This window comes from Gorilla gorilla, chromosome 4 (genome assembly GCF_029281585.2).
Source record: "Gorilla gorilla gorilla isolate KB3781 chromosome 4, NHGRI_mGorGor1-v2.1_pri, whole genome shotgun sequence".
Classification (NCBI taxonomy): Eukaryota; Metazoa; Chordata; class Mammalia; order Primates; family Hominidae; genus Gorilla; species Gorilla gorilla.
Window position 1 is genome coordinate 95,366,998 of NC_073228.2, and position 16,337 is coordinate 95,383,334.

The 16,337-nt window shown below is 39.4% G+C and overlaps 1 long non-coding RNA gene across 4 annotated transcripts in view; it reads right to left on the minus strand.

Annotated features, from left to right (window-relative positions):
- Positions 1-16,337, minus strand: part of LOC109026834 (uncharacterized) — a 131,178-nt gene that overhangs the window by 65,508 nt on the left and 49,333 nt on the right. For all 4 annotated transcript variants that reach the window (XR_010133905.1, XR_008679709.2, XR_008679706.2 and 1 more), the window contains one exon: positions 1,802-1,875. This is a non-coding gene — a long non-coding RNA (uncharacterized lncRNA). The remainder of the gene's footprint in view (positions 1-1,801; positions 1,876-16,337) is intronic.

The window sequence follows — 16,337 nt, forward strand, 5'->3', positions numbered from 1 at the left end:
TTCTTCCTACAGATACTTCTGTAATGCCTTTGAAAGCCAAATGTTCCAGGTACTGGAGCTCTGCAACGTAAGCGCCCAAAATACAAGACCACCGCTTGGAAGAGAATGTCTGGGAAGACCTGACTATTCCATAAAGAACTGTGATGTGAACAAGAACTAAACGTTGCTGTGTACGCCACTGAGATAGCTTACCATATCCCCACTGCCTGGAGTGGAGGTGGGATGCAGTGGATTGAAATCTACAAATTCTAGGGGGTCTGAAGCTTCAGACTTAATGGTTTAGTACAAATGATAAAAGATAGGCCAGGCGTGGTGGCTCACACCTGTAATCCCAGCATTTTGGGAGGCCGAGGTGGGCAGATCAGGAGTTCAAGACCAGCCTAGCCAACATGGTGAAACCCCGTCTCTACTAAAAATACAAAAAACAGCCAGGGTGTGGTGGTGGTCACCTGTAATCCCAGCTACTTAGGAGGTTGAGGCAGGAAAATTGCTTGAACCTGGGAGACACAGGTTACAGTGAGCTGAGATCGCCCCACTGCACTCCAGCCTGGGCAACAGAGTGGGACTCTGTCTCAAAAAAAAAAAAAAGATAACCATGAGGGCCTATTAACTATTACAGTTCTTATTTGAGACCCTCCTACAACCAGAAACAATTTTGTTCTCCTTAATGAGGCAACTAAGAAAAAGGAAAATAGTAAAGAAACTTGCTTTCCTTGGTCTTAACTATGGATGAGGGTGAGAGGTCTCTCTCGGTAATATGTAACCTCAAGTGGCCCTCAACCTGAACTTAGGGTCAGAATTTACACTCTCTGTATGGCTCAAAGTGCCCAAACTAAAAATTTACATTAAAATGGTTCTAGGTTGGCAGTGTTTCCAAGTGGTACTGATAGAAGAACTTGTAGATGTTTTAAATTTAGGTCGCAAAGAGCTTTCACAGATAAACTTCCAAGGAACGGGAGTACAGATTGGAAAAATCTCAAAACACCAACAAAAGAAGCCACGGAGAGCAAGAGAAACAAAAACAAAAAGAAAGCAGAATGGTAACAGAAGCAAATCTGCAAAGACATAGATTCTGAAATGATAATAAGCATGTCGAATGTGTTTAAAGAGGTTATTTTTGGCCAGGGGCGGTGGCTTACGCCTGTAATCCTAGCACTTTGGAAAGCCGAGGCGGGCAGATCACAAGGTCAGGAGTTCGAGACCAGTTCCCGAACATGGTGAAACCCCGTCTCTACTAAAAATACGCAAAATTAGCCAGGCGTGGTGGTGCACACCTCTAGTTCCAGCTACTTAGGAGGCTGAGGCAGAAGAATCGCTTGAACCCAGGAGGCAGAGGTTGCAGTGAGATGAGATTGAGCCACTGCACTCCAGCCTGGGTGACAGAGCTAGACTTCCTCTAAAAAAAAAAAAAAAAAAGTGGCTGATAATATTCTGGAATTGATAAAAGACACAAATCATCACATTCAGAGACATAAGAAACCCAATGCAAGGTAAACAAAACCTACACTTAAACCCATCCTAGATAAACTGCAGAACACCAAGACAAACAAAAAGGAAGATTTGTCTACAAGGACAAAAAGGATGAGAAATTTGAATAGGAATCTGAAACCAAATGGGTTCAACATAATTCAGGAAGCTTCATACTCTACAATGACTGTAGAGGAATTAAAAAAGCAATGCAATGTATGCCTCCAAACCCACAAACAGCTCCCAGTAATCGTGTCTGGTAATTTTGGAAGTGGGAATAAAGTTGGGCCTTAAGAAGGAAGATTGAGTCAATGTTTAAGAAGCAGTTACATACCCAGAGTCTGGCAACTCCTTGTAGTTAAGGGATTGCCATTTTCTTACTACAGCACAACACTGAAGGTTCATCACCTAGAAAGAATAGAACAGTATTTCTTGACCAGAGGGCACAGGGCACTGTGAGAGCAGGCTACCATATTGAAAACGGATTAAATAAAGTGGGTACATACTAAAGATTGAGACACTACCATTTCTCCACCAGCCTTCTGACTGAAACATTAGCCACCAGTTTTTACCTGCAAGGCAGGAAAATGGAAGACTCTCTTCCAGGTCTCATAAAAATACTTATGGGCACTATAAGATATATATACATAGATACATATATATACATATATGTTATATATAATATAAGATATACTATAGTCAGGGCTTCCCCAATAAAATGTTGCAGCCAAAACATCTCATAATAAATCTCCTGGTCAGTAAGTCCCATACATGGACATGGAACTCTAAATTATCTTTTTTTTTTTTTTTGAGACAGGGTTTCACTCTGTCACACAGGCTGGAGTGCAGTGGCACAATCACAGTTCACTGCAGTCTCCTCCCTTGGGGGCTAAAGTGATCCTCCCACCTCAGCCTCCCTGGTAGCTGGGACAATAGGCACGAGCCACTACACCTGGCTAATTTTTGTATTTTTGGTAGAGATGGGGTTTTACCATGTTGCCCAGGCTGGTCTTGAACTCCTGGCCTCAAGTGATCCACCCACCTCAGCCTCCCAAAGTGTTGGCATGAGCCACCATGCCCAACCCAAAGGATCTCTTTAATGCCCCATTTTTAGTGAGAGCAGGCGGCCAAGGACCACTATGAAATACTGAGGAATATGTGAAAGAGAAACCAAAACAAAGAAACGAGAAAAAAAAAATGTTCTCAAGGAAACGGAGACCATGCAAAGAGAAGAAAAATAATTTTTAAGTTTCTTATATCTTCAGAGAGATAATATAGAGCAGCCATAAAATAATAGGATACTTTGTTAAAAAGACAGGAATAAAGGAGCTATTAGAAATTATAAATATGGGCAGGGCATGATGGCTCACACGTAATCGCAGTACTTTGGGAGGTGGAAGTGGGTAGATCACTTGAGGTCAGGAGTTCAAGACCAGCCTGGGCAACATGGTAAAACCTCATCTCTACCAAAAATACAAAAATTAGCCAGGAGTGGTGGCTCATGCCTGTGGTCCCAGCTACTTGGGAGGCTGAGATGGGAGGATCACTTTTGACCTGGAAGGGGAAGGCTGCAGTGAGCCAAGATCACACTATGGCACTCCAGCCTGGGCAACAGTGCAAGACCCTGTCTCAAAAAACAAAAGAAAGAATAAATATATAAACATGATAGAAATGAGAAGTTGGAAGGGCATGAAGATAAAGTTGAGAAAATCTCCCAGAAAGTAGAGCAAAAAGGCAAAGAGATAAGAGAGAAAAATGAAAGACAGTTAGGACATCAGCCCATCATGTCTACCCTGAAATAATAGTAGAGAACATAGAAAATGTTCTGGAGAAAAATCATCAAAAAAGTAATCTAATAACATTGTGCAGGGCAGAAGCTCATGAATTTCCAGATTGAAAGGACTCATAGAGTGTGCTTGGCACATTGATAAAAATAAATTCATGCCAAGGTACATCGTTGTGAAATGTCAGAACCCTGGGGGCAAAAGTTTCCATAGAAGGGAAAAGTAGGTTATATACAAAGGAAAAGGAATCAAAATGGCTTCAGGTGCCTGAACAGCAAAATGGGAAGCCAGAAGATAATGGAACAATGTCTTCTTCTTCTTTTTTTTTTTTTTTTTTTTTTTAATAGAGACAGTCTTGTTGTGTGCCCAGGCCGATTTTTGAGCTCCTGAGCTTAAGCAATCCTCCTGCCTCGGGCTCCCAAAGTGCTGGGATTACAGGTGTGAGCCACCACGCCTGACCAGAACAATGTCTTTAAAACTTCTGAGGTAAAATTATTTCCAACTTAGAATTCTATATTCAGTCAAACTGTCAACCATTAGAGAGGGAAACACAGAAGCCTCCTAAGATAGAAGGAATGTTCTATTTTTTAAAGTTTGCTAAAGAGTACATGCACATTCATCTTATTCCTTAAGCTATTATAGGTATGTTCTATACACTATTAAAACTGTCTATAGGCTGGGCGTGGTGGCTCACGCTTGTAATCCCAGCACTTTGGGAGGCCGAGACAGATGGATCACTTGAGGTCAGGAGTTCGAGACCTGCCTGGCCAACATGGTGAAACCTGTCTCTACTAAAAATACAAAAATTAGCTGGGCATGGTGGTCACCACCTGTAATCCCAGCTACTGGTGAGGTTGAGGTGGGAGAATCGCTTGAACCTGGGAGGTGGAGGTTGTAGTGATGCAGTGAGTGGAGATTGCGCCACTGCACTCCAGCCTAGGAGACAGAGAAACAGAGTGAGACTCCTTTTCCAAAAAAAAAAAAAGAGGAAAAAAATGTCTATAACATAATTTAAAAGTAATTTTTAAAAAAGTTACCAAATATGTCAAAAGGTTAAATGATGGGTACACGCGTATTTCTTATGTTATTCTCTGTACTTTTATTATACTTAATATATGCTGTAATATTGTTTTTTTGAGACAGGGTCTCACTCTATCACCTAGCCTAAAGTGCAAGGCATGATCATGGCTCACTGTAACTTCAAAATCCTTGGCTCAAGTGATCCTCCCACCACAGCTTCCTAAGTAGCTGGGACTACAGGTGCGCACCACCATGCTGGCTACTTTTTTTATTTTTAGTAGAGACAGGGTTTTACCATGTCGGCTAGGCTAATCTCGAACTCCTGACCTCAAGTGATCCACCCGCCTCAGTCTCCCAAAGTGCTGGGATCACAGGCATGAGCCACCTCGCCAGGCCAAAAGATGCTTTTTTAAAGTTGCTTATGTCTTCAGAGAGATAAGATAGTACAGCCATAAAAGAATAGAAACCATAAATTCGTATCATCTTAATTTTGATTTATGTATAAATTTCTGCCCTTTGAGCACCCATACAAATTTTTTGAATTAGCCCTAAAATCATAATACTAGGCCATTATCCTCTAGGCCTTTTTTTTTTTTTTTGGTAAAGACAGAGTCTTGTTATGTTGCCCAGGCTGGTCTCAAACTCCCGAGCTCAAGCAATTCTCCTGCCTCTGCCTCCCAAAGTGCTGGGATTACAGGTGTGAGCCACCATACCCAGCCCCCTGGGCCATTTTAAACTTGAAAAATTGAATTATATAGAGTTTCTTCTACCAAAATGCATCATTTATAGAGGTCAACATCAATAAATTTTGAATGTTAAATCTGGAATACTTTGTTTATGACCCTGATTAAATCAGAAGAATGGACTAAATGAACTCTTATTCCTTTCTAGCCTGTACAATTCTAACACCTTTTTGAGTTTGAGCTATAATATAGTTACAGATACTAACGTAAAATACATAATATTCTTCCAATCTTTTTTTGTTTGCTCAGACTCCTTCCGTCATTCTCAATCCTAAAGGCTGACATAAAACTTACACCATCCTCTGGCTAGAGTGGGACTCTGAAAAGCGAAAAGAGTAGCACATCCTCTTGGGTTAGAGATTGGTTTTCTTCCTGGAGCTATTGAGAAAAGTCTCCCTTTATCTGCTGAGGTTTCTAAACTGCTAGCATGTAAGCTTGAAGTTGCTTCTTGCCTGCTTGCTAGGAATGCCTGCCTGAGAATGAAGTGGCTCAGGAGACAGGAGAGCAGATCAAAGGAAGGAGATCATTTCTTAATGACAGTATTTGAATTGTGAGTGAAAATAGGTCGATTCTTAAACTTTCAAATTTCACAAATGAAGAAACAAGACAAAGATTAACTTAGAGGAAAGCAAAAGATTATATCGGAAACAAAAAGAGAAATTATAAAATGCTACATGTCTCAGCTGTGAACAGCTTTTATGTAGTCATAATAATGTAAATTGTGAATACTGGTTTAGCCAAAATTAAAACATAATTATACGAGGTGAATGGTAAGATGAGAAGAATAGATACATAGGAAGAAAGCAATGAGTAAATAATGCTCATCCTAAAATAGGAAGTCAATAGATGATATGGTTTGGCTCTGTGTCCCCATCCAATCTCATTTCCAATTGTAATCCCCACGTGTTGAGGGAGAGAGGTGATTAGATCCTGGGGGCGGTTTCCCTCATGCTGTTCCAGTGATAGTGAGTGAATTCTCACAATATCTATGGTTTTTAAGTGTTTGGAAGTTCCTCCTCACTCTTCTCTTTCCTGCCAACTTGTGAAGAAGATGCCTGCTTTCCCTTCCACCATGATTGTGTTTCCTGAGGTCTCTCCATCCATGTGGAACTGTGAGTCAATTGAAACTTTTCCTTTGTAAATTACCCAGTCTCAGGGGAGTTCTTTATAGCAATGTGAAAACGGACTAACACAATAGATGACATCTAAAGCTGAAAACTCACGAAGCAGCTATATAAGCATATTATTTAGAAGTTAAGACATGGCAGGTCATGGTGGCTCATGCCTGTAATCCCAACACTTTAGGGGGCTAAGGCAGGAGGATCACTTGAGCCCAAGAGGTCAAAAGTAGCCTGGGCAGCATAGTGAAATCCGTCTCTACAAAAAAAAAAATTTTTTTTTAATTAGCCAGGTGTGGTGGTGCATGCCTGTAGCCCCAGCTACTTGGGAGGCTGAAGCAGAAGGATTGCTTGAGCCTGGGAGGTCAAGGCTGCAGTGAACCATGATTGCACCACTGCATTCCAGCCTGGGCAACAAAGTGAGACCCTGTCTCAAAAAAGAAAAGAAAATATGACCAAAAAACTCTCTCCCAACCTCAAAAAAAAAAAATCCCACTGAGGCCAGACATGGTGACTTGTGCCTATAATCCCAGCACTTTGGGAGGACAGGGTGGGAGGATCATTTCAGCCCATAAGTTCAAGACCAGCCTGGACAACATAGTGAGACTCGGTCTCTATAAAAGCAATTTTTAAAATTCCACTGAAACAATTAGAATTACTGCTTGGGGCCCTTGGTAGTCCCCTTTTAATGTAGAAATTCATATCCTTCAGTTCCGACAAATGTTCTTGATTTACTTATTTGATTATTTTCTTCTATCCATTTTCTCTTATCTCCTTTTATGAATTTTTTTTCTTCTTCTTAAAAAAACATCCTCAGATTCCTTTTACCATCTGAAATACCTGTTATGCAGATATTGAACTTCTTGCACTGGTCCTTTAGTCCTCTAAATCTTTTCTCTATGTAATTATCCTTCTCATTGTCTTTTCACTCTACCTTGTGAGAGATGTCCTCAATTTATATAATTATCTTTCTCTCTCTCTCTCTTTTTTTTTTTTTTTGAGACAAAGTTTCACTCTGTTACCCAAGCTGGAGTGTAGTGGCACAATCATAGCTTAGTAATCTTGACCTCCCAGGCTCAGGTGATCCTCTCACCTTAGCCTCCCGAGTAGCTGGGATTGCACACACATGTGCTACCATGCCCAGCTGATTTTTGTATTTTTTTTTGTAGAGATGGGGTTTTACCATGTTGGCCAGGCTGGTCTCGAACTCCTGGCCTCAAGTGATCCACCCTCCTTGGCCTCCCGAAGTGCTGGAATTACAAGCGTGAGCCACTACGCCCGGCCTTCAACTCTTCTATTGGTTATTTTTTTAATATATATTCTCGTGATTTGAATATTAAGGATGTCTTTCTTACTCTTTTTAGAGACAGATAGATAAATAGATGATAGATAGATAGAGAGATAGATAGATGATAGATAGATAGATAGATAGATCATCAAACTGTTCACTTTTATGGATACAGCATTCTCTCTTCTCTGTCAGAGATATGAAAGTATTTCCCTTTTCTCCTCCTGCCTGTATCCATCCCTTCAATGTTGTTTTAATCTACTTGTTGCCCTCTCTGTCTTTCACATAAGTGGATCCTCTCAGATGTTGAATGACCTTGGATTCCCTAAGAGCAGGTGACTAGAAAGCGAATAGAGAGCTCTGAGCATCTTCTGGATGCACTACATTTAGATGGTCCTTTGCTCTTGGTGGGTGATATGCGTGGCCCATTTCTTTGAAGGAACTCTGATATCAGGATCTTTAGGTCTTCTTGGCTCATCAGGTTCCCCAGAGATGACTTTTCCACTCTTCAGCCTAGAGAGAGTAGAGGCTGGAAGCAAACATTCTGGGAACTAAGGATAGGGAGACAAGCTGACTGCTCTTAGAACATATGTTAAAAATCACTTAATTCCACTGTTCTTTGCAGAGTAGCCCCTAGCTTCGATGTTGCCTAGTGTCTTCCATTTCCAATACCCTCTTTTGAATAAACCTGCAATATTTTGTCCTTGTTGGGCCTACACTTGATCCACTATACAGAGTAGAGGAAGAGCTCTGGGGTGAGAGGTGTCCAACTGCATCTTATAAACACTTTCAGCACAATCTCCTATTTATAGGCTCACGCCTGTAATCCCAGCACTTTGGGAGGCCAAGGTGGGTGGATCACCTGAAGACAGGAGTTCAAGACCAGCCTGGCCAATATGGCGAAACCCTGTCTCTACTAAAAATACAAAAATCAGCTGGGCGTGTGGCAGGTGCCTGTAATCCTAGCTACTCAGGAGGCTGAAGCAGGAGAATTGCTTGAACCCAGGAGGCGGAGGTTGCTGTGAGCCAAGATGGTGTCACTGCACTCCAGCCTGGGCAACAAGAGCAAAACTCTGTCTCAGAAAAAAAAAAAAAAAAAAAGAGTTATCTCTGCTAGGTTATAAGTATCTGGACATCAAAAATAGGTTAATATTTATATTCATGTATTTCTTTCCATGTCTAATACAGTGAATTGTACCTTGACCTTGCACAATAAATGATTGTGCAATTGATATTTCAGCATAATTACCATAAGGCAAGACTAGATAAAAAAAAAAATCTAGTAGGTTGATAAGCTTTTAACTAATTTTTACCAAAAATTTGGCACAATAACAATGATTATTATTTTTTCCTTCTAATGAATACCACAAATAAGTGTTTTGGGCTGTGTAGGAAAAAAGAAAGATGATCGGGCAGAATGCCTAACAAGGTTGAATAATTAGTCAAATTTTATTTTGGAGCATTTTTCCTAAAATTCAATTGCATGGTTTAAATGCTTGCTCTTTGATGCTTTGGAAATCTGTTGATAAATGACATTGCAGTCCTTGATATGCACTTGCACAGGCATTCATGTGTTTCTTGCCAGTGCCAGGAGGCAGAACCAATATTATTTTTCCTTTCTGAGGGTGAAGGAGTTCACAAAGATCACCTGACTAGTCAAGGCCTTTTCTACACTGAGATCTTTCTAACAGGTCATTGAATCATCACCAACTGAAGAAAATAAGGACTGTTTGCACTATATATTTTCACTATCATTCATTTGCTTCTTGGTACCCTCCAAAATAGATGAGCGATTTTTTTTCTCTTTCTTTAGGGGGGCAGGGTGGGGGTGGGGTCTCACTCTATTGCCCAGGCTGAAGCATAGTGGCACAATCGTGGCCCACTGCAGCCTTAACCTCTCGGGCTCAAGCAATCCTCCCACCTTGGCTTCCCATGTAGCTGGGACTACAGGTGCATGCCACCAAGCCCAGCTCGTTTTTTAATTCTTTTGTGGAGACAGGGTCTTGCTATATTGTCCAGGCTGGTCTTGAACTCCTGGGTTCAAGTGATCCTCCAACTTCAGCCTTCCAAAGTGTTGGGATTATAGGTGTCAGCCATGGTGCCTGATGAGTTGAGTGATTCTGACAAAATTTGGTTCTTTAAATAAAGGTATCAAGAAGCATCTAAAGCTTGTATTGGCCACCCTGAAATGAAACAGTCAGGAAGAACTAGATTATAAATTCTTTGAAGGCAAAAAACTCTTAATTTTCTCTCTCATATCTCATCACCCTATACCACTGGTGGACATAAAATAGATGTTCAGGCCGGGCGTGGTGGCTCACGCCTGTAATCCCAGCACTTTGGGAGGCCGAGGCAGGAGAATCATGAGGTCAGGGGTTCAAGACCAGCCTGGACAACATAGTGAAGCCCCATTTCTACTAAAATCACAAAAAATTAGCCAGGCCTGGTGGCAGGTGCTTGTAATCCCAGCTACTTGGGAGGCTGATGCAGGAGAATCGTTTGAACCCAGGAGGCAAAGGTTGCAGTGAGCTGAGATCACGCCACTGCACTCCAGCCCGGGCTCCACCCCCTCAGCCTCCCAAAGTGCTGAGATTACAGGCGTGAGCCACTGCACCTGGCCTAACTCTAGTGCAAGACTCCATCTCAAAAAAAAAAAAAAAAAATACATGTTCAATACCATTGTTGTTTGAACAGGTAACAGAAGTTTCCAAATGGGATTATTTTCTCCAATTTGAAATGATTTTATTGAAATTTGCTATCTGGTTAATGTTAACTAATGTTATTCCACTGAGTATAATCTTTAGTTCACATTTCTGCTGGCTAATAGGCTTCCCAAAGCCATTTACTAACATGAACATGACACTGCAACCAGCCGTAAAATCTGGAAGAGTAACTAAGAAACCTTCCTTTGCTTATTAGTTTATTGATTGGTTTATTTATTCTGATGTTCCAGAATTATATGAATCTAGACTATGCTTCTTTTGAAAGCCTGGATTTTATGTGGAAAAGGTGATCTTTTCCAGTAACATTTTATTCCACTTTCAACTTATACCATATAAAATGTGCATTTGGAATCTCTCCAACAGCAAATACAGATGTAGTTTAATCCACCCTGACTAAAGAACAGTCCAGAAACAAAAATATTCTGGGGCTCACTGATCTGTAAACACAAAATTAATGAATCATGTTCTGGTACTCATTCTGCTACTCATGTGATTTAGCCTATTACACATTTAAATATTCATACCTTTGTCTGTAAAATAGAAATAGAATTGCTTATTACCTTCTGAATAGTTTTAAGGAAAAACCAATAATATAGATTTTAATACTAAAATATATGTGTGTATAGATGTCATGACATCTATTTATTAAATATTAAATAATATATGGCACATGACTGGGCACCATGAAGGTTAAAATCACAGCTTTAGAAAGAAAAAATTCACCTTTAATTTCCAAAATTTGGTTAAAAGCTTTCTTTACAAAGTTATGTAGTTATGTAGTCTTAAGTATTTAATAAAATATATTTATATCAAGTAAACGATAAGAGTCTTGCTAGCCATCTTAGTTTGGTATACAATGCTCCCAGAATTATTGAAAAATCTAATTGTCATTAACTTTTGCAAATACACACAGTTGTAGTCTTTAAGAGTGACAAATTACGATTATGGCCTAATTACTGAGGTTTACTCTGGACAAGTGCAAAATATTTACCATGGAATATAAGAATCCATACAACCCAATTGCTTCAGTACAGATAAATTCTATGGCCACCTCATGCCTAAACTTTTTATTTTATTTTTTTTAGAGGAAATAATATAATTGTCATTTTATGTGCTCAACATCATAGAAGTAAAAATTATAGTCTCCAAACAAGCTTTGTTCAAATGTGTTTGCAAATGTTCTTTCTGTGTGCATTTCTAAACACCCCCCACCAAAGAAATATTTAAACAGATTTTGCCATTGCTGAGTAAGCAGTAAGGAAATCTACACAATTATAGATGTTTCAATGGCCAGGCATGGTGGCACATGCCTGTAATCCCAGCACTTTTGGAGGCCAAGCCCGGCAGATCACCTGAGGTCAATACCAGCCTGGCCAACAAGGTGAAACCTCATCTCTACTAAAACTACAAAAAATTAGTCAGGCATGGTGGCACATGCCTGTAGTCCCAGCTACTCAGGAGGTTGAGGCAGGAGACTCACTTGAGCCTGGGAGGTGGAGGATGCAGTGAGCCAAGGTCACACCACTGCACTCCAGCCTGGGCATCAGAGCAAGACTTCATCTCAAAAAAAAAAAAATTATAGATATTTCAAAATACTGAGGGTAACTGATATAGAACATAAAGACTTAGAAATTGGTTCTTCCAAGCTCTTTGTACTTCAGTGAGCTATCCTTTGGTGGACACTTCTAAATCTAACATTGTGTAGGATCTTCTTATACCATCTATTGCTGTTTCAAAATGCTTGTCACGCGTATGGTATCAAATATTTGATACCTTTAATTAAAAATAGGCTAAAAAGGCAGGCAACCTTGAGCATGAGTCAGCAATTGATCAAAGAGTATCTCTGCTCTAGAATTAGAATCCATATACCCTGATCCTAGTGCTTGATTAATTGGATTTGACCAAAGGGGCCATATATTTATTGTGACTTTATAACTCATGGAATGGTAGGACTAATAGTTGTTCATCCCATACTTCACAGGATTGTCATGATTCTCATTTTACTTTTAGTTATTTTTCAAACTTGAATAAAGTATTTTTATATGCACAGAATTCTAAAGTATTCACAAATTGGCATACACTCTGTATATTATCCGTTTTCATAACACTGAATGTGCTTCAGGTTGACACATTGAGCAACTTAGTTTGAAGACATTTTGGGTGATTAAAATAATTTGGATTTGCCAGTGACCATGAGTTTTTTCCACTGCTTTTCTTCTTTAAATAGATTTTTTTTTCCTGCACTTAGAGGAAGTGTGAGTTCAGAATTAGATTGACCTGAGTTTGGCTCCTCTTTCAAAAGATGGTTCCAATTCATTGGGGATATTGTCAACTCTACACACAGAATAAGTCCAGAATCCAAATTCTTCTCTCCAGCTTCACTGGCTGCAATGCTCGTCCAATCTCCTACTTGAACAGTTTCAATAATCTCCTAGCTGGTCTGTCTGCTTCCACTCTTGCCCCCATAGTTTATTTCCCATACCAGAGTGATCCTTCTAAAATATAAGACATAATATGCCTCTCTAATGCTCAAAAGCCTCCAGTGATTTCCTGCTTCATTCATTTCATCCATTCAAAAGTTCATTGGCCTACAAAGCCCTGCATGAGCTGGGCCCGCCTACTTATCTCACTTCGTCCCCTACCATTTCCCCATCTCGCATTCCACAGCAGCCCCACTGGCTGCCTTCATATTCCTCAAACACACCAAGGAATGCACTTTTGCATGTGCTGTCCTCTTTGCCTTCTGAATGCTGTTCCCCCAGGTATTTTCATGGCATCCTCCTTTACTTCTTCCAGATCTTGGCTCAAATGTCTCTTTAAGAAGACTTTTCTGATCATCCTCTATATCTAGTAACATATCACCTCCTTGCCTTTTTAAATTTTTCTCTGTAGCACTTATTCCCAAGGAAAGCATCATATATTTATGTGTTTATGAGTTTGTAAACTGACTTTCCGCATTAGAATGTAAATTCCATAAGGCCAAGGACTTTATGTTGTTTATTTTTGTATACCCGACACCAACAATAATGTCTGTCTGGCATGTAACAAGTGCTTAAAAAATACTTGGTGAAGGAATGTACATAACTTGTTAATTGCTTGACACTGGGCAAATTGAAAATTATTTTTTTCTTATCTCTACAATAGGGCTAATAATTAATATTTCACAGTTATTGAGATAACTAAAATGAAATATGTAAAATCTCTATAGCATAATGTTTGCCATATTATAGTTTTTAATACATAATTATTTCCTTTCAATTCACTATGATTTATTCTGCAATACAAACTTTGAGAATGGCTACTTAATTTATAGAAAAATGTATGATAAGGAATTTCACCAAAACCTCATAAAGGTGGGCCAACAGCTAATCATCTTTCAAGACTCAGCTCTCAAGTATTACTCATTCCTTTTATTTGTTGGTTTATTTAACTTACTTTTGTTTTTCTTATTGACGGGGTTCTCACTATGTTGCCCAGGCTGGACCTGAACTCCTGGGCTCAAGTGATCCTCTCCTCTCAGCCTTCTGAGTAGCTGGATTGCTAATTCTGTAAAGACTTTCTCTGACCTCTCTGAGAGTCTTGACCCTTCTGTTCGTTGTGATCCATGGTACCCTCTAACCACTTCTGGCATAGCAACAATAATTCATTATACATACTCCATTGTTTATCATTTTCCCGCATTAGACAAGTCCTTAATGCCAAGTTTTATTTACCTTTGTATTCAAGTCAAGCAAATATTTACCTTTGTATTCAAGTCAAGCAAATATTAAATAAATGTATGTGCAATAAAATTGGGCATTTGAGGCACATACAAATAAAAATATCATTCCCAATCCCTATAGAGAGAATGGCCTGACCAATCTGTGGAGAGAACACATATAAGAAACAATTTCAATATATGATTGTAAAGCCAAAGGCTAAAAATCAAGGGTTGTTTCTACTAATGGCATTATAAAGTGGTCAGGTGAACTTTTATGCAGATAACAATGATAAAAACTGGACAAAACATTTATTTAAAACAATGATTTGAAGACTCTGGAGAAAACCAGAAGTTGCAAACAGTTTATTCTTGAAAGACTGTAACAGCAGCAGGTAAGAATTGCAATTTGTGGGTTGTTTTTTTTTTTTTTTTTGCCTGAGGAGAGTTTGCAATGCCCAAAGCTCCTGGGACAGAAAACTTCAGTATTGCTGGTGGACAAAGACAGAGTACACAGCTTTCAGAGTGGCTGGAACTTTAGGAGGAAATCTCAGAAGCGAGAAAACCACAGAAGGGATAAGGCCCAAATTCTGAGTATAAACTCTACCCAAATCCCTAGCTGACTGCTAAATTATGGATAAGTAGAAAAGACCACATGGGAATAGCAAAAGATAGGTAGAAAAGAGAGAATAATGTATCTGCACATTGTATCAGAACTATCTCAGGCAAGATTTGTGACTTCATTGGTCTTTTGACAGAGTATATTCCCAACCTGAATGCAGCTGAGGCAGCAGAAAGCTGAAGGCTTAATGGCCTGAGGTGCCAGAGGAACAGGTGGAAATTCGTGGAGAGTGAGAAGGGGTAGCTCTGAAATTAAGGGAACTACAGAGAGTGCAAGCTCCAAGTTGGATTTCAAAAAGTTCCCCAATCCTTGGCTAACAACTAAACTACATAGATCATAACTGGAATCTATAGGTAGGAAGGAAGAATGCTGGAAATGGTAACTGTGGGTAAATAGATATGTAGTATATTGTACACACATACATTTCCTCACTTTATTTAAAAGATACATAACTGCTGAAAGCAAATATTATAGCACTTTGTTACTAATATGAAGAAGAAAGCAGGAGTGACACTACAGATCCTACAAACATTAAAATGGGAATATTTAAACGTAAAATAAGGGAATTTTTTTTGTTTCAGATGGAGTCTTGCTCTGTCGCTCAGGCTGGAGTGCAGTGGCACGATCTTGGCCCACTGCAAGCTCCGCCTCCCAGGTTCATGCCATTCACCTGCCTCAGCCTCCCGAGTAGCTGGGACTATAGGTGACTGCTACCACGCCCAGCTAATTTTTTGTATTTTTTTAGTAGAGACGGGGTTTCACTGTGTTAGCCAGGATGGTCTCGATCCTGGTTAACACAGTGAAACCCAGTCTCTACTAAAAATATTTAAACATCCTTATGCCAATAAATTCAATGGTTAGATAAACAAATTCCTTGAGAGACCCAAATTACTAATTTTGTTAATAGAAAATAGAAAATATGAATAGTCCAATTAAATTCAAATTAAAAACTTTCACGCACACATATACACACACAACTCCAGGTCTAGATAGCTTTACTAGTGAACTGTATTAGACAATCAATAAAAGAGTAATACCAATTCCACAGAAACTGCATAAGAAAAACAGAAGGTGTGAACCATTTTTGACTTATTTTACAAGACCACCGTTATATCAGTACCAAAACCAAAGACATCATGAGAAAGAAAACTATAGATTAATCTCTCCTTAACATAGACAAAAGGAAAAATGTCATTAAACTATTAGAAAATCAATCCTGCAATATATAAAGAGGATTAATATGTCATGACCATGACCATGTATTTGTAATTGTGGGATTTCAAACTTGATTTGACATTCAAAATCAGTTGATATGGCCAGACACAGTGGCTCATGTTTGTAATCCCAGCACTTTGGGAGGCCAAGGTGGGTGGATCACCTGAGGTCAGGAGTTCGAGACCAGCCTGGTCAACATGGTGAAACCCTTTCTCTATTAAAAATACAAAAATTAGCCAGGTGTGGTGGCACGCGCCTATAATCCCAGTTACTTGGGAGGCTAGGGCAGGAGAATCACTCTAACCTGGGAGGCAGAGGTTGAAGTGAGCCAAGATTATGCCATTGCACTCCAGCCTGGGCAACAAAGCGAGACTCTCTCAAAAAAAAAAAAAATCAGTTGATGTAATTCATCATATTAATAGAATAAATAAGAAAAAATATATAATCATTTTAATAGATACAGAAAAGGTATTTGGCAAATTTCAACACCCTTTCATGGTAAAACTCTCAACAAATAGGATGGAAAAGAGCATCCTCAATCTGATAAAGGACACCTGTGGAAAACCTAGAGCTAACATCACACATCATATTGAAATATTGAGTATTTCCCCTCCAAAGACAAAGGGATGGTCTGCATTTATCACATATATTCAACAAAGT